The sequence below is a fragment of the Armigeres subalbatus genome, chromosome 1 (assembly GCF_024139115.2).
Source record: "Armigeres subalbatus isolate Guangzhou_Male chromosome 1, GZ_Asu_2, whole genome shotgun sequence".
NCBI classification, from domain to species: Eukaryota; Metazoa; Arthropoda; class Insecta; order Diptera; family Culicidae; genus Armigeres; species Armigeres subalbatus.
The window spans coordinates 239,856,760-239,884,201 of record NC_085139.1 but is presented as its reverse complement, the minus strand read 5'-3'; the positions used below and the strand labels follow the sequence as shown (position 1 = coordinate 239,884,201).

The 27,442-nt window shown below is 40.7% G+C and overlaps 1 protein-coding gene across 5 annotated transcripts in view; it reads right to left on the bottom strand.

The window, feature by feature from the left end:
- Nucleotides 1-26,547, bottom strand: part of LOC134206060 (uncharacterized) — a 672,178-nt gene extending 645,631 nt beyond the window's left edge. For all 5 annotated transcript variants that reach the window (XR_009978242.1, XR_009978243.1, XM_062681739.1 and 2 more), the window contains exon 1: nucleotides 25,887-26,547. The gene's annotated coding sequence lies outside the window, so the exon portion shown is untranslated. The remainder of the gene's footprint in view (nucleotides 1-25,886) is intronic.
- Between the last annotated feature and the right edge of the window lie 895 nt (nucleotides 26,548-27,442).

The following is a 27,442-nucleotide window of genomic DNA, read 5'->3' as shown; positions in this document are numbered from 1 at the left end:
ACGGGAATCCTTTGAGGATTCCGCCGATAATCCTTTGAGGATTCAGACGAGAATCCTTTGAGGATTCAGACGGGATTCTGACTGGAATCCTTTGAGGATTCCGACAGGAATCCTTCGAGGATTCTGACGGGAATCCTTTGAGGATTCCGACGGGAATCCTTTGAGGATTCCGACGGGAATCCTTTGAGGATTCCGACGGGAATCCTTTGAGGATTCCGACGGGAATCCTTTGAGGATTCCGACGGGAATCCTTTGAGGATTCCGACGGGAATCCTTTGAGGATTCCGACGGGAATCCTTTGGGGATTCCGACGGGAATCCTTTGGGGATTCCGACGGGAATCCTTTGAGGATTCCGACGGGAATCCTTTGAGGATTCCGACGGGAATCCTTTGAGGATTCCGACGGCAATCCTTTGAGGATTCCGACGGCAATCCTTTGAGGATTCCGACGGGAATCCTTTGAGGATTCCGACGGAAATCCTTTGAGGATTCCGACGGAAATCCTTTGAGGATTCCGACGAAAATCCTCTGAGGATTCCGACTGGAATCCTTTGAGGATTCCGACTGGAATCCTTTGAGGATTCCGACTGGAATCCTTTGAGGATTCCGACTGGAATCCTTTGAGGATTCCGACTGGAATCCTTTGAGGATTCCGACGGGAATCCCTTGAGGATTCCGACTGGAATCCTTTGAGGATTCCGACTGGAATCCTTTGAGGATTCCGACTGGAATCCTTTGAGGATTCCGACTGGAATCCTTTGAGGATTCCGACTGGAATCCTTTGAGGATTCCGACTGGAATCCTTTGAGGATTCCGACGGGAATCCTTTGAGGATTCCGACGGGAATCCTTTGAGGATTCCGACGGGAATCCTTTGAGGATTCCGACGGGAATCCTTTGAGAATTCAGACGGAAATCCTTTGAGGATTCCGACGGAAATGCTTTGAGGATTCCAACGTTAATCCTTTGAGGATTCTGACGGGAGCACTTTGAGGATTCCGACGTAAATCCTTTGAGCTTTCTGATGGGGATTCTTTTAGGAATGCAATGGGAGCGTTTTGAGAATTCTGGCGGAAAGCCTTTGAGAATTCCGACGGAAATCCTTTGAGGATTCCGACGGGAATCCTTTGAGGATTCCGACTGGAATCCTTTGAGGATTCCGACGGGAATCTTTTGAGGATTCCGACTGGAATCCTTTGAGGATTCCGACTGGAATCCTTTGAGGATTCCGACTGGAATCCTTTGAGGATTCCGACTGGAATCCTTTGAGGATTCCGACTGGAATCCTTTGAGGATTCCGACGGGAATCCTTTGAGGATTCCGACGGGAATCTTTTGAGGATTCCGACGGGAATCCTTTGAGGATTCCGACGGAAATCCTTTGAGGATTCCGACGGGAATCCTTTGAGGATTCCGACGGAATCCTTTGAGGATTCCGACGGCATCCTTTGAGGATTCCGACGGGAATCCTTTGAGGATTCCGACGGGAATCCTTTGAGGATTCCGACGGGAATCCTTTGAGGATTCCGACGGGAATCCTTTGAGGATTCCGACGGGAATCCTTTGAGGATTCCGACGGGAATCCTTTGAGGATTCCGACGGGAATCCTTTGATGATTCCTACGGGAATCCTTTGAGGATTCCTACGGGAATCCTTTGAGGATTCCTACGGGAATCCTTTGAGGATTCCTACGGGAATCCTTTGAGGATTCTGACGGAAATCCTTTGAGGATTCCGACTGGAATCCTTTGAGGATTCCGACTGGAATCCTTTGAGGATTCCGACTGGAATCCTTTGAGGATTCCGACGGGAATCCTTTGAGGATTCCGATGGGAATCCTTTGAGGAATCCGACGGGAATCCTTTGATCCAAAGGAATCTTTTGAAGATCCCGACGGGAATCCTTTGAGGATTCCGACGGGAATCCTTTGAGGATTCCGACGGGAATCCTTTGAGGATTCCGACGGGAATCCTTTGATGATTCCGACAAAAATGCTTTGAGAATTCCGACGGAAATCTTTTAAGGATTCCTACGGGAATCCTTTGAGAATTCCTACGGGAATCCTTTGAGGATTCCGACGGGAATCTTTTGAGGATTCCGACGGGAATCCTTTGAGGATTCCGATGGGAATCCTTTGAGGAATCCGACGGGAATCCTTTGATCCAAAGGAATCTTTTGAAGATCCCGACGGGAATCCTTTGAGGATTCCGACGGGAATCCTTTGAGGATTCCGACGGGAATCCTTTGAGGATTCCGACGGGAATCGTTTGAGGATTCTGACGGGAATCCTTTGAGGATTCTAACGGGAATCCTTTGAGGATTCTGACGGGAATCCTATGAGAATTCCGACGGGAATCCTTTGAGGATTCCGACGGGAATCCTTTGAGGATTCCGACGGGAATCCTTTGAGGATTCCGACGGGAATCCTTTGAGGATTCCGACGGGAATCCTTTGAGGATTCAGACGGGAATCCTTTGAGGATTCCGACGGGATTCTGACTGGAATCCTTTGAGGATTCCGACTGGAATCCTATGAGGATTTCGACTGGAATCCTTTGAGGATTCCGACTGGAATCCTTTGAGGATTCCGACGGGAATCCTTTGAGGATTCCGACGGGAATCCTTTGAGGATTCCGACTGGAATCCTTTGAGGATTCCGACGGGAATCCTTTGAGGATTCCGACTGGAATCCTTTGAGGATTCCGACTGGAATCCTTTGAGGATTCCGACTGGAATCCTTTGAGGATTCCGACTGGAATCCTTTGAGGATTCCGACGGGAATCCTTTGAGGATTCCGACGGGAATCCTTTGAGGATTCCGACGGGAATCCTTTGAGGATTCCGACGGGAATCCTTTGAGGATTCCGACGGGAATCCTTTGAGGATTCCGACGGGAATCCTTTGAGGATTCCGACGGGAATCCTTTGATGATTCCTACGGGAATCCTTTGAGGATTCCTACGGGAATCCTTTGAGGATTCCTACGGGAATCCTTTGAGGATTCTGACGGAAATCCTTTGAGGATTCCGACTGGAATCCTTTGAGGATTCCGACTGGAATCCTTTGAGGATTCCGACTGGAATCCTTTGAGGATTCCGACTGGAATCCTTTGAGGATTCCGACTGGAATCCTTTGAGGATTCCGACGGGAATCCTTTGAGGATTCCGACGGGAATCCTTTGAGGATTCCGACGGGAATCCTTTGAGGATTCCGACGGGAATCCTTTGAGGATTCCGACGGGAATCCTTTGAGGATTCCGACGGGAATCCTCTGAGGATTCCGACGGGAATCCTCTGAGGATTCCGACGGGAATCCTTTGATGATTCCTACGGGAATCCTTTGAGGATTCCTACGGAAATCCTTTGAGGATTCCGACGGGAATCCTTTGAGGATTCCGACGGGAATCCTTTGAGGATTCCGACGGGAATCCTTTGAGGATTCCGACGGGAATCCTTTGAGGATTCCGACGGGAATCCTTTGAGGATTCCGACGGGAATCCTTTGAGGATTCCGACGGGAATCCTTTGAGGATTCCGACGGACATATTTTGAGCATTCCTACATGAATCCTTTGAGCATTCCGACGGGAATCCTTTGAGCATTCCGACGGAAATCCTTTGAGAACTCCGACGGGAATCCTTTGAGAATTCAGACGGAAATCCTTTGAGAATTCAGACGGAAATCCTTTGAGGATTCCGACGGAAATGCTTTGAGGATTCCGACGAGAATCCTTTGAGGATTCCGACGGGAATCCTTTGAGGATTCAGACGGAAATCCTTTGAGGATTCTGACGGAAATCCTTTAAGGACTCCGACGGAAATCCTTTGAGAATTCAGACGGAAATCCTTTGAGAATTCTGACGGGAATCCTTTGAGGATTCCGACGGAAATGCTTTGAGAATTCCAACGTGAATCCTTTGAGGATTCTGACGGGATACCTTTAAGGATTCCGAAGGGAATCCTTTGAGGATTCCGAAGGGAATCCTTTGAAGATTCCGACGTAAATCCTTTGAGCTTTCCGATGGGGATTCTTTTAAGAATGCAATGGAAGCCCTTTGAGAATTCTGACGGAAAGCCTTTGAGAATTCCGACAGATATCCTTTGATGATTCCGACAAAAATCCTTTGAGAATTCCGACGGAAATCTTTTAAGGATTCCTACGGGAATCCTTTGAGAATTCCTACGGGAATCCTTTGAGGATTCCGACGGGAATCCTTTGAGGATTCCGACGGGAATCTTTTGAGGATTTCGACGGGAATCTTTTGAGGATTCCGATGGGAATCCTTTGAGGAATCCGACGGGAATCCTTTGATCCAAAGAAATCTTTTGAAGATTCCGACGGGAAACCTTTGAGGATTCCGACGGGAAACCTTTGAGGATTCCGACGAGAATCCTTTGAGAATTCCGAAGGGAATACTTTGAGGATCCCGACAGGAATGTTTTCAGGATTCCGACAGGAATGCTTTGAGGATTCCCACAGGAATACTTTGAGGATTCCGACAAGAGTCCTTTGATGATTTTGACAAGAATCCTTTCAGGATTCCGACGGGAATCCTTGGAGGATTCCGATGGGAATCCTTTGAGGATTCCAACGGGAATCCTTTAAGGATTCAGACGGGAATCCTTTGAGGATTCAGACGGGAATCCTTTGAGGATTCCGACGGGATTCTGACTGGAATCCTTTGAGGATTCCGACTGGAATCCTTCGAGGATTCTGACGGGAATCCTTTGAGGATTCCGACGGGAATCCTTTGAGGATTCCGACGGGAATCCTTTGAGGATTCCGACGGGAATCCTTTGAGGATTCCGACGGGAATCCTTTGAGGATTCCGACGGGAATCCTTTGAGGATTCCGACGGGAATCCTTTGAGGATTCCGACGGGAATCCTTTGAGGATTCCGACTGGAATCCTTTGAGGATTCCGACGGGAATCCTTTGAGGATTCCGACGGGAATCCTTTGAGGATTCCGACGGGAATCCTTTGGGGATTCCGACGGGAATCCTTTGGGGATTCCGACGGGAATCCTTTGAGGATTCCGACGGGAATCCTTTGAGGATTCCGACGGGAATCCTTTGAGGATTCCGACGGGAATCCTTTGAGGATTCCGACGGGAATCCTTTGAGGATTCCGACGGCAATCCTTTGAGGAATCCGACGGGAATCCTTTGAGGATTCCGACGGAAATCCTTCGAGGATTCCGACGGAAATCCTTTGAGGATTCCGACGAAAATCCTTTGAGGATTCCGACGAAAATCCTTTGTGGATTCCGACGAAAATCCTTTGAGGATTCCGACTGGAATCCTTTGAGGATTCCGACTGGAATCCTTTGAGGATTCCGACTGGAATCCTTTGAGGATTCCGACGGGAATCCCTTGAGGATTCCGACTGGAATCCTTTGAGGATTCCGACTGGAATCCTTTGAGGATTCCGACTGGAATCCTTTGAGGATTCCGACTGGAATCCTTTGAGGATTCCGACTGGAATCCTTTGAGGATTCCGACGGGAATCCTTTGAGGATTCCGACGGGAATCCTTTGAGGATTCCGACGGGAATCCTTTGAGGATTCCGACGGGAATCCTTTGAGAATTCAGACGGAAATCCTTTGAGGATTCCGACGGAAATGCTTTGAGGATTCCAACGTTAATCCTTTGAGGATTCTGACGGAAGCACTTTGAGGATTCCGACGTAAATCCTTTGAGCTTTCTGATGGGGATTCTTTTAGGAATGCAATGGGAGCGTTTTGAGAATTCTGGCGGAAAGCCTTTGAGAATTCCGACGGAAATCCTTTGAGGATTCCGACGGGAATCCTTTGAGGATTCCGACTGGAATCCTTTGAGGATTCCGACGGGAATCTTTTGAGGATTCCGACTGGAATCCTTTGAGGATTCCGACTGGAATCCTTTGAGGATTCCGACTGGAATCCTTTGAGGATTCCGACTGGAATCCTTTGCGGATTCCGACTGGAATCCTTTGAGGATTCCGACCGGAATCCTTTGCGGATTCCGACTGGAATCCTTTGAGGATTCCGACTGGAATCCTTTGAGGATTCCGACCGGAATCCTTTGAGGATTCCGACTGGAAACCTTTGAGGATTCCGACGGGAATCCTTTGAGGATTCTGACTAAAATCCTTTGAGAATTCCGATCGGGGATTCCGACTGGATTCCTTCGGGGATTCCGACTGGATTCCTTTGAGGATTCCAACTGGAATCCTTTGAGGATTCCGACGGGAATCCTTTGAGGATTCCGACGGGAATCCTTTGAGGATTCCGACGGGAATCCTTTGAGGATTCCGACGGGAATCCTTTGAGGATTCCGACGGGAATCCTTTGAGGATTCCGACGGGAATCCTTTGAGGATTCCGACGGGAATCCTCTGAGGATTCCGACGGGAATCCTCTGAGGATTCCGACGGGAATCCTTTGATGATTCCTACGGGAATCCTTTGAGGATTCCTACGGGAATCCTTTGAGGATTCCGACACGAATCCTTTGAGAATTCCGAAGCGAATCCTTTGAGGATTCCAACGGGAATCTTTTGAGGATTCCGATCAAAAATCATTTGAGGATTCCGACGGTAATTCTTTGATGATTCCGACAAAAATCCTTTGAGGATTCTGACGGAAATCCTTTAAGGACTCCGACGGAAATCCTTTGAGAATTCAGACGGAAATCCTTTGAGAATTCAGACGGAAATCCTTTGAGAATTCAGACGGAAATCCTTTGAGGATTCCGACGGAAATGCTTTGAGGATTCCGACGAGAATCCTTTGAGGATTCCGACGGGAATCCTTTGAGAATTCAGACGGAAATCCTTTGAGGATTCCGACGGGAATCCTTTGAGGATTCCGACGGGAATCCTCTGAGGATTCCGACGGGAATCCTTTGATGATTCCGACGGGAATCCTTTGAGGATTCCTACGGGAATCCTTTGAGGATTCCTACGGGAATCCTTTGAGGATTCCGACGGGAATCCTTTGAGGATTCCGACGGGAATCCTTTGAGAATTCAGACGGAAATCCTTTGAGGATTCCGACGGAAATCCTTTGAGGATTCTGACGGGAGAACTTTGAGGATTCCGACGTAAATCCTTTGAGCTTTCTGATGGGGATTCTTTTAGGAATGCAATGGGAGCGTTTTGAGAATTCTGGCGGAAAGCCTTTGAGAATTCCGACAGATATCCTTTGATGATTCCGACAAAAATCCTTTGAGAATTCCGACGGAAATCTTTTAAGGATTCCTACGGGAATCCTTTGAGAATTCCTACGGGAACCGTTTGAGAATTCCTGCGGAAATCATTTGAGAATTCCGAAGAGAATCCTTTGAGGATTCCGACGGGAATTCTTTGAGGATTCCGACGGCAATCCTTTGAGGAATCCGACGGGAATCCTTTGATCCAAAGGAATCTTTTGAAGATTCCGACGGGAATCCTTTGAGGATTCCGACGGGAATCCTTTGAGGATTCCGACGGGAATCCTTTGAGGATTCCGACGGGAATCCTTTGAGGATTCCGACGGGAATCCTTTGAGGATTCCGACGGGAATCCTTTGAGGATTCCGACGGGAATCCTTTGAGGATTCCGACGGGAATCCTTTGAGGATTCCGACGGGAATCCTTTGAGGATTCAGACGGGAATCCTTTGAGGATTCCGACGGGATTCTGACTGGAATCCTTTGAGGATTCCGACGGGAATCCTTCGAGGATTCTGACGGGAATCCTTTGAGGATTCCGACGGGAATCCTTTGAGGATTCCGACGGGAATCCTTTGAGGATTCCGACGGGAATCCTTTGAGGATTCCGACGGGAATCCTTTGAGGATTCCGACGGAATCCTTTGAGGATTCCGACGGGAATCCTTTAAGGATTTCGACGGAATCCTTTGAGGATTCCGACGGGAATCCTTTGGGGATTCCGACGGGAATCCTTTGAGGATTCCGACGGGAATCCTTTGAGGATTCCGACGGGAATCCTTTGAGGATTCCGACGGGAATCCTTTGAGGATTCCGACGGGAATCCTTTGGGGATTCCGACGGGAATCCTTTGGGGATTCCGACGGGAATCCTTTGGGGATTCCGACGGGAATCCTTTGGGGATTCCGACGGGAATCCTTTGGGGATTCCGACGGGAATCCTTTGGGGATTCCGACGGGAATCCTTTGAGGATTCCGACGGGAATCCTTTGAGGATTCCGACGGGAATCCTTTGAGGATTCCGACGGGAATCCTTTGAGGATTCCGACGGGAATCCTTTGAGGATTCCGACGGAAATCCTTTGAGGATTCCGACGGAAATCCTTTGAGGATTCCGACGGAAATCCTTTGAGGATTCCGACTGGAATCCTTTGAGGATTCCGACTGGAATCCTTTGAGGATTCCGACTGGAATCCTTTGAGGATTCCGACTGGAATCTTTTGAGGATTCCGACGGGAATCCTTTGAGGATTCCGACTGGAATCCTTTGAGGATTCCGACTGGAATCCTTTGAGGATTCCGACTGGAATCCTTTGAGGATTCCGACTGGAATCCTTTGAGGATTCCGACTGGAATCCTTTGAGGATTCCGACGGGAATCCTTTGAGGATTCCGACGGGAATCCTTTGAGGATTCCGACGGGAATCCTTTGAGGATTCCGACGGGAATCCTTTGAGGATTCCGACGGGAATCCTTTGAGGATTCCGACGGGAATCCTTTGAGGATTCCGACGGGAATCCTTTGAGGATTCCGACGGGAATCCTTTGAGGATTCCGAAGGGAATCCTTTAAGGATTCCGACGTAAATCCTTTGAGCTTTCCGATGGGGGATTCTCTTAGGAATGCAATGGGAGCCCTTTGAGAATTCTGACGGAAAGCCTTTGAGAATTCCGACGGAAATCCTTTGATGATTCCGACAAAAATCCTTTGAGAATTCCGACGGAAATCTTTTAAGGATTCCTACGGGAATCCTTTGAGAATTCCTACGGGAATCCTTTGAGGATTCCGACGGGAATCCTTTGAGCATTCCGACGGGAATCCTTTGAGGATTCCGACGGGAATCCTTTGAGGATTCCGACGGGAATCCTTTGAGGATTCCGACGGGAATCCTTTGAGGATTCCGACGAGAATCCTTTGAGGATTCCGACGGGAATCCTTTGAGGATTCCGACGGGAATCCTTTGAGAATTCAGACGGAAATCCTCTGAGGATTCCGACGGAAATGCTTTGAGGATTCCAACGTTAATCCTTTGAGGATTCTGACGGGAGAACTTTGAGGATTCCGACGTAAATCCTTTGAGCTTTCCGATGGGGATTCTTTTAGGAATGCGGGAATCCTTTGTTATTTCTTTCGGAGTTCCAGATAGATTTTATTAGAATTTTCAGAAGCATAATTCGGAAATATTCCTTTCAAATCAGATGTTTTAATTGTGGCCTCGATGGTGGCATCGCATACTACTCGCCTACCATCTCAAACAACACGTGATGCTGATAAAATACACCGAGGTGAAATATTTGAAAGTCTCAATGAATGAAATCATTTCCCACCAATTGATTTGAAGCGGATTCATTTGAAAACCGGTGGGAATAAAGAGTTTGATCTTCGACACTTAAATATTAAATAAACTGGCTAAGATCAGGAGTATATCAAACAAAATCAAGATTTAAGTTTATTTTTTTGAAACCAAATATGGCTCCTGGTAAAATGCAATGCGGAAACAAACCATGTCTGTGCCACTGAATACAGAAGACGATAACAAGTTTCCTGATTTGGTCCATTTCAAACCCATAACGGAGGAGCCATCGCTGACCAACTACAGCTGCCTCCATTCCACTCACCCTAACAACCAGCAAGAGGAATAGACGGACAGTCTTCATCTACAATGTTTCCGTGAAACAGAATCTGTCGTCTAGACAAAACAATGTTAATGATCAGACCAATTATATCGATGAAAACAGGTTCCAGGAATCAACAACAGTTTCCTCCTCCACAAATCAGTTCGTGAAATGATTTCTTCGAATCGGCGCGCTGTATCTGGGGGTGAGTGGTCTTTAAAAAAAACATTTTGAAATAGATATCAGCAATTTTGGTTATCTAGTCTAACCACATTGGCTAAAATGAAGAAAACTAGAAAAATTTCATCAAAAATGTAGAAACTGCAATAAAAAAAAAATCAGATGATGAGAATGATAATTTTTTTTATAAGATTGAAAATCTGCCATAAACTTAAAAACATTTTCCTAAAAATATCAAGCATCCAGAATCATATGTCAAGAACTATCTCAAGAAATATTTTTGAAAACACCGTAAATCAAGCTTTAGATACTGATAGAATGAACCACAAAAATCTATATAAAACCACCCATAAAAATATAAAGGATCTACAAATCTGGCATTGAACAAACTTAAAGCTCTCTCTCTATGACTATACATACGCTTCGAAATCAACTTTTACATATCGGAAGTACTAAATGTTTAATCGTTTTCTACTACGTTAGTTAGAGGTGTGTACCGCCAGCAGCAGTGTTTAGCATCTTACTGCTGGTCTGATTTTTCTCAAGCATTATTGCAAGTTTGTATAATATTGCAATTTATGCATAACGCGATATTCACGCTTCTATGACATTCATATTAGAACTTGCAGAAGCTGCACTTACAGAAAAATTCGCATTCAGTTACGAAACTAAAACATGCATTTCATTAAAAAGACGTTCTAGATGTAGAATCGAACCACCAGTACATAAATAACGCACGAAGGTGTCACTATTTGACAAATTAATCCACTTTCGCCGAATAAAATTAAGACAAACGCCACAGACCACCATTTTTACACCGGCGCACACCTCTAACCGTAGCCCTGTTGGTTCCTCGACTCGAATCCACTCCATCAACGAATAAACTCACTGGATCCGGTCGTATTTGATTGGAGTATGCTACATATTGCTATTTGCTTTGTCTGACGGACCCCAAGCTGGCAGTGGCAGCTGACGTTAGCAGTTCCTATTTATTTATGACAAGCATCGCTCGAAGGCACAAGGAAAAATTAAAACACATGCCATTCGTCGGGCGCCCTGTAGCCGTTTCGGGTCGATGATTGTACTACACTCATCCTAGGGTAATATGGAACAAGATCAGGTGAATCAGTGTCATTTTCCTTTGTAGCAGATATGCTATGTTTTCAATTGATTGCATTGAAATAATCAATCCTAAACTAAATGATATGTAATTTACACACTCACAATCCCATATCAACAGAACTAAAATCAATGAATCAAAATTTATTTCGCCTAATCAATTAATATTGATCGATTTACCTGAATTCATTTAAAACTGGAAATGTTTTTATATGAGATATTGATATTTTAGCGTACCTCGCCCTACCTTATGCTGTGTTCCACCGATAGCAACGTGGATTGTGGAAGGTACGCTTTGTTCTCACAAAACATCACATCACAGACAGATATAACTCTTAGTGGAGATTAGCGTCACCCGAGTCACAAATAATAAAATTATTACAATTGGTTGCTTACTGTTGGCCATTATGGACTGTCACGGTGGACCTGATCCAATAATACCATCTCAATATGATAAAAACTGCATGATATTGTTTGGTGTGAAACACGTAAACAATATCCGAAAGAAATATGCTACGTTCGTTTGTCTGTGTACGGTAGGTATGTTTACATTCGAATTGCGTCATAAATACTTACTTCAAGTGGGTGAACGGTCCAATGCATGATTATGATGAGTATCGTTCAAGTTTCACCTGAAGGATGAATACACTGATGACAATATGTGTTACATTTGGTTATCGTGGACTGCGATTCTCATTGATTGAAACAACCTATCAATAATACAAAAATGCCATTTAATATGTTAAATGACTTTCTTGTGATTGCATTTGGGTAACGACATATATTTGCAAAAGCACGATGACGTTCAACTGTGGCTCAAATAAAACAAAACACAAAATAGGAATCTCGTAGTGAGATCATAGTCGGATTGATAAACAAATTTTATATTGTCTTAAACCAGTCTTCGTTTTCATATTTTAAACTGAAATAGCTTTCAATTTTACATGCATATAAGAAAAATATATGCCAGATAAGCTGTTTTAGAGATACAGATCATATAAATTACTTGTGATAAGGGATTAAATTCAAAAGAGAATGAAAAAGTCTCTTACCTATCAACTCTGTAAACATATACGATATGTAGCATACCGTTGGAGACTTTTTTCGCAAGCTGTCATGATAAAGCACTGATTCGGATGCATATACCCTATGACACTTTTTTGTTTTTTTTTTTAAGCTCCAACCGCACAGAGCATTGGTTCTGACGATGCATTTCAACTTGTTCTACACAGCTGGGCGGTCTTCAACACTAAATGAGCGAAAACAAAGCGAACATCATAACTTCACTGTGGAGGCCAGGATGAATTTATTGAGGGGTGTTCTGACTTGTCAATATCCCCAACTCAGCCATCTTGGATTTGTGTATGGAATTTATGCTGGTTTGTTTACGTTTTGCACTGAAAATGAACTTTTTCCCCCTGCGCTGGTTATTCCCATCTACTAACGAAGTCGTATAACCTCCTATACATAAAAAAATCTTGGTGGAGGCTGCCTACCCGATTCTGTTTTTTTCGCACTTGTATACAAGTTTGATAAATTTGTTATGGCTTGTTATGATTCGGAACAGTTTTTGCCTTTCTTTTATCGTTGTTCGTTATCTATCGAGAGCGATTTCTGCAAACCCTGCTTGTGATTGATTCGCCATTCGAACACCATGGAGAGCAACCATGCGTCTCCATGTACATGTGGTGTTGTGAATATTGCGGATGGTCTCAAGGTGGATGTATTTTTTTCAATTCTTTATTAATGTGTTTTTTAAAGAAACATTAAGTTCAACACATTCGAGGTGAATATGTATCTATTTTCGTTTTATCTGAATTGAGAAGAAGTGAGAACATTTTTTTGTCTGAATTGAGGACAACTGTTTGGGGGATTGCTACTTCTTATTGATAAAAAGACCCGAAATGTACATCTGTAATGACTTTTAAAGGGTAAGTGGGCACTCACAGGCGGCTTTCATGAGTGAATACCATAAAGCTGAACATAAAACGAATGTCGGGCGAGGGCGTTGCGTAGAAATTTGCTCATAAGCTCGACAAAAGATTCGAAGGACACCCAACTGGAGAAAATTTGAACGCATTGTGGCAACAAGTCTACGAGGCAGTCAATTCAACAGCCACAAAGGTACTTGATTTCACACAAGAAAATCAACGGATAGCCTGGTTTGATGTAGAGTCGCAACGAGCGACAGATGAGAAAAATCAGGCGAGGAGCCACATGCTCGCAGCGGCTACACGCCAAAATAGAGAACGACATGAAGAGCTAAGCTGCCCATGATTTCATAGTTGACGTATCAACCATTCGAAATTTCAGCGAATTTAACTTATTACGCGTTTACTAGGGTAATTCAAACGCTGCAACATCGATACGTTGCTTATTTCAAGCCTCATTCAAGTGCTTACGGGTTGAAATGTTTTAAATTTGCGATGTTTGTCGCTAAATTATTCCAAATAGACGCGAAAGTGCAATGGTTGTTACGTCAACTATGCAGTCATGGGCAGTAAGGGCAACTGAGGAAAAGCTCCACCGGCGTAAGAAACGGTGGTACCACGAAAAAGTATTTTGGGGACAGGGGGAATATTTACCAGACATGACGCGCGGAGGTTCTACAAAACGATTCAACAGCATGCGCAAGAAATCGCACTGGTGCCAGTCATGATAATTGACTACTCCGGAAATCTGTTGATCGACCGAGCAAGGGTGGATGCTGCGTGGAAGGAGCACTTTGAGCTTATGCTGAATGGACAATCGGACAGATAGGGCACAAACAGAAACAGGATTGAGAATTATGAACAAGCAGTGAAGCCACCAACGCTAGACGAAAGAAGAAAGGCTGCTCGAAAGCTAGGGAACGCTAAGGCCGCTAGGAAGGCTGGAGCCCAGGCTGAGCTTCTAAAAGTTGGGAGTGACCGAATGACCAAAATGAAATCCCTTCGAGCTGTTTTAGAAGACGGTCAACATCGAACCATATGTTTACTCTGCGACAAAACCTTGATAAATTTTAAGATTTAGATTAAGATTTTAAGGCAGCTTATGACTTCATGAAACGGAATGAACCGTGGCATATAATGCTAGAACTTGGTTTTCTGATAAAGTTTATTAGATTGATTCGTTTAACGCTGGGTGGATCCAAACCATTGGTTTTGCGAATACCATCGGCATTGTGCAGACCGCAGAGCAGTAGATGAGTCTTTCGTGCATTTATAACGTGCAACTGAAAGAATACGACTGATCGTAAATTCTGACAAAACTTAGCACTTGGTGGCTGGCAGAGAACGGGACAATCCAAACGGTGTTGGTTCCGAGGTGTAAATGGATGGGATGCGATTTGAGGTTGTCGACGAATATTTATACTTGGAACACTCGCTACATGTGATAATGACGTTAGCTGCAAAATGACAAAACGTGTTGCGGCTACAAGTAGGACTTTCTACGGTTTGCGGCATGGTGTAAAATGGTAAATGGCTCCGACGCATGAATCACGAATTGTGCCAAGTGTACAAAAATTCAGTATGCGTATTGCGGAAGAGAGACCAGCAAAAGTGATGTTTGGCACAGAGTTTGGAAGAGGTCGTTGGCTCCGGGGTAGACCCCGCACTCACTGGGTATGTGCAATCGGGCCAGATGTGCGTGCGGCCGGTGTGTTGGGACTCTCTGCTGGCGATTTGCGGCCCAAAAACGAGCGACCTGGAATAAGAAATTAAATTCGGTTTTGCTCCGGACAACACGAAGTGTACGACCATCATAGGTATAGGTGTGTATAATTTTTATCTTAGGGACATTTGCGCTTCAAGTTTTTTTTTGTTCATCAGTACATCCGTCACAAGGAAAAACAATTATTTACACAAAATAAACGATTATTGGCTAAGTGCCCCCCTCATCTTTATTTCAACACAGCTTGCAGCCCAACTTCTAAGCCCATAGTCCGATCCTAACAATTTTCAATAGGAAACAATGGGACAGGATTTCCCGTTGAATGCAATTTGTTGCGAGTAAATCGGTTAAGGATAAGTGCCCTAAAATGAGCTAGACTTTTTACGCACACACACACGTAAACATATACATACACACATACTCACAGAGAGATCACCTAAATTCGTCGAGCTGCGTTGATTGATACACATTTGTAGCATTTCTATATAGAAATCCTATCTAAAATGTTGAAAAAAAATATTTCTGTATTCTAAGCTTTTTATGGAGTATTTTTGGGATGATTCACAATTATTTTTGCGTGAATCACAATCTTTCTTAACAATTATTATCTATTTTCATCCTTTATCCCGTTCTCTGTTCAATGTTGTATTAGTATTTTTTTCCTCCGATATTCGTCAGTCTGCCATATTTTAAAGAATTCATAATATTTTCCTTGTGATACAGTGTCTCATCGTTTCTGCACACTTTCACACCATTTTCAAGCACCTCACCAAGTATTGTACGCATCACATTTTGGTTAAAAACCACAAAAACTTACTGGCCTAAATCTCATAATGTCCATGCTTCATGTCCAAAAATAACTACCGGTTGAACTATGGTTTTATACAGAGCAAATTTCAAATCTGTATGTATGTTACAGAAGCTAAGCTGCTGATACACGCTCGACAGTCCCGTATTTGTTTGGTTTTATATCTGCGTGGGTTATTCATGCTTTTATGTGCAGTAAGCTAGTTACTTACGTCTAAGAAGACCTAGACCATTTTCGCAACAGCCATAAATATTTTCACTATACGAGAAATATCCCAAGCAGAGCCGTAGCGTGGATTCCCGGCGCCCTTGGCGAAATCTGTATCGGGCTGCAAAAATTGCAAAATTTTACATTCCAATATCATTTCGAGTCTATCCTAAAAGTGAAATGTAGTTTAGTAGATTGAAGATGCCTCAAATAGCAAGCAGAATTCAGCGATATGCCCCAGAAAGGTTTTTAAATTTGGTGATATTTTTTACTATTTGCTAAATTTGTAAAGAATCTTGCAGAGTCGTGGGTATTTCTGGATCCACGTATGGAAGCTGTAAAATCATCTAGAACTGACTGCTGAAATTGCTGAAATTCTTTACTCATGATTACGGCTGTTTCTTGTTTTCATTTGAAAGAATTGGAGTACATCACAAATCATATACTAGTTTCAGATGGTTGGGGTATAGAAATCAACTCTGAAGTGGATCGGTCGATGGTCAAAATCGCTATCGTATTTCGAATCATGAAAAATTCAACTTTAGATTGAGTCTGTCAGTGGTTTGGACGCACTGTTGTACTTCGTTGGGTCAATAAAGTCCAAATTGAAGTGGAAGGAATCATCAACGAAGGTAAGAGAGTCACGTGGTGAATTACGGCAGTAAGTGCTTTGATAGCGGATATTGCAGATAAGTTTTGCTAATCCACGAGAGCCTTTATGACCAAAATAGTCATTTTATCAGGGTACATTATCACTGCCCATCGTATTCAGTGGTTTCGACGTACCTATTGAAATTGTACCTACATATATGTTTCTGGTTTCATGAAATCGGACATGGGCGGGGTCAAATGAATGAAACGAGCAAATTTATCTTAAATACACACCATCCGTCATTAGTGGAAATGAGTCCTTCGCTTCGCCCTTCGGAATGTAGTCAGCTGACTGGTGACAGCAAGTGTCCAAAATGGAAATAAACCGATCCACAATTTTTGAATATGAGATTTTTGACATTTTCAAGATGGGCTTCTAATCATGTGAAGTAGGCTCTGATTGAAAACGGACGGGAGAAAGTTTTCTGTTATTATTTTTAACCTAGAAATTAATATTCAGAAGTTATTTTTATTTCAAATTATCATGAATTTGTAGTTTTGACAATTGTGTGTTGTAATGAAGATCTCATGTCGTAATATGACGAGAACATTGTGATTGTGAATAAGTTGGTGAAGAATGGAATGATCTTCACATAATGTTGCTCGAAGTCAGTGTTTGGCATAAGAATCAATACTTATCCAGATGATGTTGGAAAACAATGTAGAACGTTTATAAAGTTACCTAAATCCAAGTTTTCAAAGTTTCCGAGAAAATGATTCTGATGTCTCGAGGGCAAAGAAAAAGGAGGCAACAGAATCACTTCCGGCCAATATTCAAGGGAAGTATTCCCGCAACTCCAACATGCATACAGTCTTTACATGGGAACAGCCGATGATAAGCAGAATTCTGGTGACGATGCAGACTTCAAGATGATGGTTTCGTTGTTTATCTATGCAAGCATCTTTCAGAGCACCTTCAAACGTTTAAGGCCCGATGCCCACGTAGCGTATTTTCAACGCTGCGTGCACACGGCGTTAAAAGGACGCATGTGTGCATCGGGAAAAAGCGGTAACGCAGCGTCGCCGCACCGATGCACACCTGCGTTTTTTCAACGCCACGTGCACGTAGCGTTGAAAAAACGCTACTTGGGCATCGGCCCTAAGATCGGCATGTGTTCCATTCATAGTGCTGTCCAATGAGCAGCTCGAAGTAGCTCGAAGTTGTTCCCGTCCTGCTTGCTCTTTTTTGGGCAAATGGGCATGAGAGGGAAGGGAATAACTTCGAGCTGCTCATTGGACAGCATTTACATCAGCCGACATCAACCGACCGATAGAGAGCAAGCCGCGGACGAAAAATTTGTATCAAGAATTCTATTTTTCAAACTTTTAAAGATTCCTAATTTCTGAGCTCCCATATCAAGATATTGTTAACGTTTTGTGGATAAAGGGCGAACTCTTCTCTCTATCTATTGGCTCAATATGGAAAATGAGAGCTAGATTGTACGGACTTCTTCTGGAAGAAGATTCTCTATTCACCCCGTGGGTTTCGCATAAGTGTCTTTACTTATGGAACCACGCAACCACCCATTGTTGGCCCTTCATACATGACACAATGGGGAAATCAGATTTCAAAGGTGGAAAAAATTGATAACTTTCTTCACGAACAACTTACAGAAGAGATCAAGAGCTTATTCGAAAGGGAATTTTGCAAAGAATTCAGTGAGTGCTGTTTCAATCAATCGCTTCTTTATGTAGTTATTGAGCTCGTTTTGCCCTAATGCCCCATATATCACGAGTTTCCTAACTATTTGTCATTTTATCTTTAATACATTGTTCTAAAATTGTTTTTATCTCTTCACTGTGGATCCACAGAAGGGCACTAAATATATTCTGTTGGTAAAAGTTGGAAATATAAGGGATTTCGGGTCAAATAAGCATCAAAGTGCATTTTATGGGCAATTTTCATGAATTCTGTAAAAAAAAAGTAATATTCACAGATAAGTGTTGATATTATTGTCTCAAAGTGTTGAACAGATATTGACAAATGTTTGCCGAACGAAAATAATGAAATAAATCGTTTCAAAAATGTTTTATTTGATTATTTATTGAGTAAAAAACGATTTTTAAAAACTTTTGAATAGCACCGATGCCAAACATTTCCAAACCATACCCGATAGCACAACTAGACGAGAATAGTCATATGTTATGAGTCTTGAAGTGATCATAGATAGGAGGTGATGGGAGATACTCTTTTTTCTTACCTTTTTGCCCAAATTCCCCTATGAAATAATATAGCTCAATGATTCTGAGCAAGAAAATGATGTAGTAATGTTAATTTAATTGATATTTTCTAATGATATAATGAAAATAACAAATAATCATATAATTCATTAAAAATATTGAATTATAGGGGATTTAGGGGTCATACAGCTCATTTAATGTAACTTTTTATACAAAATGGGATAACTTTTCTCACGAGCGACTCACAGATAAGGTTAAGGGCTTATTCGAAAGCAAACTTTCCAAGAAATTCAGTGAGTGATGTTTTATAGACATGAGACACTTCTGTATGTAGTTATTGAGATGGTTTTGCCCCAATGTCCCATACATCAAAATTTTTCATATTTTGGTACTTTTATCTTTTAAAAATTACACTGAAATTCTGTTTTCCCCTTCATTGTAGATCCATACATATCACTATACATATTTTGTTGGAAAAAGTTGGAAATTTAAGGGATTTTGGGGTCAAATAATCATCAAACTGCATCTATGTGAATTTTTCATGTATTCTGTAAAAAATAATGATAACCAAGAAATCATTTGCACTATATTACGTCGAATAATCATTAAGGGTTAATATACGGTGATTTAAAAACTTGTAAGCATTGATGTAGCTCTACATATGGTCAATTTTGGCGAAATCTACAGCCTATTGATTATTCAGATATTTATAGATAATAGTTGATATTATTGTCATAATTTTTTTAACAGAAATTGATACCATAAAAAAACAAATATCCATATATTACATTAAAAATGGATTTTTAAGGCATTTTGGGACAAATAAGTGAAAAAATTCATTAATTATGTATTTAAAAAAATGGTTCTGAGCCCTGAACCCTTGGATTTTTTTTCAATGCAATCTACGAATATTTGTTATTTTTATAGTATCATTGACAAAATATAATTGAATCAATGTTACTCCATCATTTCTTAACCCAATATAATTGAGCTATATTATTTCATAAGGGGAATTTGGGTAAAACGTCATGAGAAAAGAATTTTTTCTATCTATTCCTATCTATTATCACATCGACTAATATATTTACTCTTATATAGTTGTTCAAACAGGTATGGTTTGGGAATGATTGGCATCGGCACTTTTCAGAAGCATTTAAAAAATCGGGTTTTACCCTATAAATCACAAAACACTTGCGGAATGATTTACTTCATTAGTAATTGTTTCGCAAACATTCAAACATCAATGTATGTAGAACATTTTGGGAGATTAATAATATTTTTATTAATTTTTACAGAATACATGAAAAATTCACGTAAAGTGCAATTTAATAATTATTTGACCCCAAAATCCCTTAAATTTCCAACTTTTACCAACAAAGCATGTATAGTGCTTTTCTATGGATCTATAATGAAGAGGAGAACACATCTTTAGTACAATACTTGGGAGATAAAAGCACGAAAAATATGATAAACTGTGATGTATGGGACATTGGGGCAAAACGAGCTTAATAACTACATACAGAAGTGTCTCATGTCTATAAAACATCACTCACTGAATTTCTTGGAAAGTTTGCTTTCGAATAAGCCCTTAACCTTATCTGTGAGTCGCTCGTGAGAAAAGTTATCCTATTTTGTATAAAAAGTTGCATTAAATGAGCTGTATGACCCCTAAATCCCCTATAATTCTATATTTTTAATGAATTATATGATTATTTGTTATTTTCATTATATCATTGGAAAATATCAATTAAATTAACATTACTACATCATTTCTTCCTCAGAATCATTGAGCAATATTATTTCATAGGGGAATTTGGGCAAAAAGGTAAGAAAAAAGAGTATCTCCCATCACCTCCTATCTATGATCACATCAAGACTCATAACATATGACTATTCTTGTCTAGTTGTGCTATCGGGTATGGTTTGGAAATGTTTGGCATCGGTGCTATTCAAAAGTTTTTAAAAATCGTTTTTTACTCAATAAATAATCAAATAAAACATTTTTGAAACGATTTATTTCATTAATTTTTGTTCGGCAAACATTTGTCAATATCTGTTCAACACTTTGAGACAATAATATCAACACTTATCTGTAAATATTACTATTTTTACAGAATACATGAAAATTGCACATAAAATGCACTTTGATGCTTATTTGACCCCAAAATCCCTTAAATTTCCAACTTTTACCAACAAAATATATTTAGTGCCCTTCTGTGGATCCACAGTGAAGAGATAAACACAATTTTAGAACAATGTCTTAAAGATAAAATGACAAATAGTTTGGAAACTCGCGATATATGGGGCATTAGGGCAAAATGAGCTTAATAACTACAAACAGAATCGTTCCACAACCATGAAACGGCACTCACTGAATTCTTTGCAAAATTCCCTTTCGAATAAGCTCTTGATCTCTTCTGTAAGTTGTTCGTGAAGAAAGTTATCAATTTTTTCCACCTTTGTAATCGGATTTCCCCATTGTGCATGAGTTTGATTAAATACAAACAATAATATGAACATAATCAAATCGTTTGTCATGTTGTTATGACCAGTCTTAAAGGCATGTGACTTGCTGCAATAAATGGTGGTAGCATCATCATCATCAACATCATCATGAGATTTCTAGACTTTTTCCTGGCCTTTCGTAACCGGTTCTGGAAGCCTCAGAGAAATAGAAATAGCGGTCAAAACTTCACCATAGATTTTTGAACTTTGTGGTTGGTTTGTTATTAATTGGCCCTGTAGCTAATAATTTAGTAACAAAACAAACAACTAATTTTGAAACTAACCAAAATTGTTCTATTTCTCATACTGTAATAATTCTTAATTTTGGCGCCCCCCTGAGGGCTGGCGCCCTTGGCGGGGGCCAACCCGGCCAACCACACGCTACGGCGCTGATCTCAAGTAATAATTATGGTTATATAATGTTCTTGAAGATATCGATTTATTTGAAGAGAGTGCTATGAAACCATTATACGTACAACGATGCTTCTAGGGATCATTGTGCAACTGCACAAGCATTCCAAGGCTCAACACCTTCAGTCACATCTCCTACATATCCTCTTATTTCTATTCCTATGCGTAACAAATTTCGTATTAGTGTGAATGGCTATGCCTATTCTTAACGTCTCAATCTTAAGTGAGGCAAAAGAGCACACCATTCCTTTGCGAACGTTTCCAATGAGCTCGATTTCGTTTGCAAAACCCAGGAGCATATGCGTTAGCTCTGCTAAGACGAAGTACATGGTTGCGTGTAGAGACAGAGATAAGCTTAGTGTTGTTTGTGCTGAGCGCTTGAAGAAGTGTGTTAGATGGTGTAGAAAAACCCAGATTAATCCACCTAGCGGTGATGATACCTTTCTCGATTCAAAACCCTTTATTTTTCCATAGTGTGATACACATAATAAATAATTGCCCACATTACGGCTCTTGCAAACGCTGTAAGGCAAACAACCAACCAACCATGAACCATATACACACCATTTTCTTCATAACTTTTGAACGCAATGACCGATCGTGACTATTAGTGATCAACTAGGGTTCCTCCGTCGAATGCAACTTGTTGTGAGAAAATCGGTTAAGAATTACTATATAAAAAAGTGGCTAATGTTTTTCGGTTTTCGTGTGCACACACACACATACACAGGTACAGACAGACATTTGTTCAGCTATAAAACGATTGGTATAAAACATCATGCAGAGACTACTATAAAAAGTTCGATTAATTATAGCCTTTCGGTACAACTTTGTTTGTACTTGTTTATACGAGAAAGGCAAAAAAATGCTCGGAGAAAAAGTTATAAACTTATACCTTAACTTTGTCTCGCCAAAAATTGGTGAATTTTCTGATACAATGTTTTGCGTACACAATATATCTAGAAAGCAAATCGGTTCATCAGAATAGATTATTGGTTGGAGAAGAGCAGGCTGTGCGCGCGAATAGCTGTTGTTTTCCTTCCTGTCACGTATTTGTTCTGCCCCGTTTTTCCTCTCGGCTGATGAAATTTCCGGAAAAAAGTGGTGATCCTATTTCCAGTTCGGAAGATCGCGTGTGTTAGTGTGCTGTAATTATAACAAGGACCAATGTGTTTTCAAGACTGTGGAGCGAGTACTGAAGAGTACCGTTTTTCTTTCCCGGAAGATGGATTACTTTCAAAATGTGATAATAAGTTAGGAGAATGTATGTTGCCAACCGATGAAGAACATAAAATGAAGCTATTTTCTGAACAAAACTAACAAGACCAACGGATCGAACGCAAGGAAGTATTTTTCTAGTTTTATTGAAAAAGTTATGCGTTATGTGATTAATATATTTTCCCTGAGTCAATTTAGCTTTTCTCCTGTTTACAAAAATTAATAAAAACTGTTCCAAATTGATTAACAATCTAAAGGTATACTACCATAGGTATCTTGGTACCATTCAGTCAGTCAATTTTCAATATCAGCGGAAATTTGATGAAATTAGTTCAAAATTACCTCCATAATACAGTAGCTTTTTTGAATAGATGTGTCGAAGCGTATAGTCCTTTTAGAAATATCTTTTTCAACCGTGTTGGATTATACACTGTTTTGCTAGAATTAGAGTCCAGCAGAATATAAAGCACTAGAATCCACCAAAAAATTATTCTCATTATATAGTTATATTCAATGTCATTATTAAATAAGTAGGTGGCTTCATCAGTGCTATGATTGCTCATTTGGGGTATTTGATATACAAACATTCATCTTAAATGTAAACATTGTGAAGTGAATACGATACAAGGTATTTCTTTCTATCTATCACAGGCTATTTATTTGATAGTTTAATGGTAACTTTTTAGTTTTAAATTCACAATAGAACCACCACTGAAAAAGTCAAGCAAATGTATTTTGAGTAACTTTCTTTGTAGTAGCCAGAGTTCGTTAATTCTTCTTAGGATGTTTTCCCAACATCTATGGACTTTCTATATACATATATTCGATACACAAAACATTTTTCTACTAGTAAATAGAATAAATTAATAGGGTTTCAAAATGTTTCTCTTTTTTTGCACTTAAAAATTCATTGAATGGTTCGTCATGATAGGTGACGACTTTTGTTAAGATTAATATCCCGGTCAAAATAATTAAAAGTATTTTTTTCATATTATCAACGTTGCATGGATCGCATCACTTACCAAGGTGAATCCCTCCTGTGACAACTGTGGAGATGCAGAGGTAATCTCGGTCTCTAGTAACAACAGATGTCACACCAACTATTCCTTCCCTTCCTAGATTACCGTAAGCACGTGGCCGGAGCCGTTTTTGATCCTTTAATTACTGAACTCTCGATCTGTGCACATTGAGGTTGGAAAGCGAATCCCAAGCCCCAGCTATTGGTTCCCTGTGCAATTTCGATTGTTCTGGTCAATCACGGAGTAGCAACTACGAATTGTGCGGTCATCAAGCTCAAGCTCAAAACAAATTGATTCTTCAGAATGATCTATCTTTTTTTTATAACTTTGTTTACTATATATAGATGATCAAAACTTTAAAATTGCATGCAAATTGTAAGAAAAACTATTTCATCGAAAAGATTGAGTTTTGATTTTCAAAGCATTTCCATTTCATCATAACGTTTTTCCAGGTAAAGAGAAGAAGAAAACGAATATAAATTAGCAAAAATTGGGCTATCTACCTATTCTTGTGCGATGCGCGGTCATACAAATGCTAACTTTGTTTTATTTTTATAGATAGAAAATGATAAACATTTTAAAATTCAATGCAAATTGTACTTCGATGATGGGCAAGCCATTTAGCGTAAACATCGCAAAGCAGAATTGCAGATATATTATTCAACAGAGAACATAATAGATATCGGAGATAGATGATTATAGCTGAACAAAGATTTTAATTCACGCAAAAAAAACAAAAAAAAATGATTTAACACTCGAGCACACACGCTGTTTTATGTTGTACAACACCAACAAAAAAAAAAGGTTGTGGTACACGGCACGAACAAGCTGTGTTAGATACGATTAAAAATAGGTTCTCTATATACAGCCGTTCTGTATATACAAATATGTATATTTTTAATTTTTAGGGTAAATTACTATGAGTCATCTATTGCTGAATTATTAATTGACTTTTATACGGTTTAAATATTGTAGAAGAAAATAATAAAAAACACTTTATTCAAAAAATTATCGATGAAATATTTCGAAAAACCCAGTGCCTTATTTCTAATGACCTTGCTTAACTTTTTTTGAAAAAAAATCAGATACATGAAACTTCGATAATAATCCATTTTTTATGTTAAGTATGTTAAGCATAATAACTTTAGACATGATGTACATTGGGCAAAATTCAAACTCCCCATCTTGGTATCCATTATTTAGTTCATTCGAGGTTCTTTGATATTGTACCATTCCTCCAATTGCCAGGTCTGTTGTATGGAGCCCCGTATAAAAAAAATGTTTTATAATTATTTACAGATTCAGAGGTCAAAATGAAGAGAGATATACACAATTCACTCAAAGAACGAAAGTTCAAGTTGAAAACAGGTGCCTAGTAAATCTTTGACCAAATAGAATCGCTACGAATCGATATTTCGATCCTGAAACATCATGAAAATGTATAAAAATCATGTTTGTCTTCATATTTATTTTCGGCGGTATATCATGATGCTAACACGATAGTACTTCTATACTAAGAGAAGTCGAGAAAATTTCCTAGACTGGACCGGAAATCGAACCCAGCCACCTTCAGCATGGTCTTGTTTTGTAGCCGCACATCTTACCGCACGGCTAAGGAAGACCCCTAAAGGATGAAGTATCATATTCATTTGTTTTGAATTGAGCCGATTGTGTGTTGTGTAAAATGGATACCTGTAATTTAATTGTAATATCATCCTCCATTTGTTTAACACAAGTCGATTCCACAGCACAAAGAATGATTTTGATAAACGAAAAGTTCATGGAGTCACTATTATTGGAAGATTGTGAGTTTACTATTCCTCGAGTATTGTTCATCATACAACTAAAATGCCATAAATAAAGCCTGTCCACGTTAAATTTTGTACATTGAGATAATGTCCAAATGATTTTTAGCCATTAAATCAATTTGAAAAATAATGAAAACATGCTAAATGTATCGCATAAAGCGGAGAGATTCAGCTGTGTGTAAATTGATCTTCTCAGTGGTTTCTGAAAATTTAAAAAAAAATCGCATTGTAAGATGGGTGTCCGAAATTTAACGTGGACAGGCTTTATGCCAGAACAATGTGTATGTATTACTGTGATTAAAAAAAATTAGCCATTGTGAATTATTATAAAAGACTTACATTGCTTCTTGTGTACACGGCCTCAACTGATTCTGGATGTTTTACTCGCCCATCAATATCCAGATACTGCACTCATTGATCACTATTGCACCATGTGCTGATTGTTTTCAACGAAGAGTTTTTCGCATAATCACAAATCGATAACCCACAACGGATAGATGGTAACACAAGCAAATATACCACACTTATTCTAAAACATCTTATTGCACCATAGTGGACATATGAATGCTTGAAATTCTATTCACTAGGTGCTTCATTCAACACTTATTTCATAACACTCGCTTATCTAACCTTTACGTAAGACTGCAATATTGGTACGTTTGTGGGGGTATGAACTATTGATCTAATTACTGGAACAAGCAATGCATGAGTAAGCATTTCACATTCAGAATGATGTATTGTACACTATTGCAAAATTAACGCAATTAGAATAAGCACACTATTAAACACTGTAACTACTGGTTATGATATATTAATTGCGCCTCTGACGCTAGTTTTTATGTAACACGCATCTACACAAAACCTTGCCACAAACTGTATTATTCGTCTCGGAAGGTCATCGAATATCTGCTGGGCTCCCGACTGCGTATCCTCCAACTTCAGCTCCAATAATCGATTTCCGAGGAAAAACGTGTAGACTGTTATTGTATTTACAACTCATTATCCGTCGTCAATTCTCCGCCACCACTGCGGGACGTACTCACTCTAATTCACTGGAAAACGGCTCCCTCCACCAATTGGCCTTCATACTTCCCCTGATGAGAGCAGTCGATTATGAAATAATTTTCCCCTTTAACCTCCGCCTGACAATCCTTTAAGAGCTCAATCGAAAATCCACCAAAAAGGAACACCGAACTACATCAATCCATTCACGATTTTTGAGAACAAGGACGAAATCACGAATCCGCGCCTTCTTGGCGTGCACTTCCTAACTTCTTCTTAACTATTAGCCTAGGTTGTTCGACACGATACACAACACTACTATTCCGAGAACCGCGGGTTTGCTTCGCCGTTGGCCACCGCGGACGCAGGCCGCCGGAATGCTATTGTTGATGATGATGCTACTACTCTATAGGTACTAAATGTTGATTGCTGCCGCCGTCTCACCCATATGCTTCACGCTCACTATGTACAGCAGAGTTTTCTCACTAGGTAAGCCGCTGTTTCACCTCACTTGGGACAACACATAGAAGCACACACACCCGCACCAGTGGACACCGTCTTGGTGGAACGCGCGGAGACATCGCAACAGGACAACAGTTTCTCGCGGACTGAACGAGAAATGGAGCCTGCTCGGGATATATATCCTGCAGTGGCTCATTCCGGAGCTCGGCGCGGGAGCCCCGAGAGAGAAACATGTGAAATGGGGATTCTGTGGAAATGTCTTGCTATCGTGGAGAAAGGGAGAAAGTGCTGCTGGAACAAAATTTGCTAAACGCTGCGACTGATAACAATCAACCGGTTGGCGTTTTAGGCGCGGAGATCTGTTGAAAAACAGGCTCAATCCTTAGGCATCATATGCAATATTACATAATGTATCAAAAGTAATGCTTTAG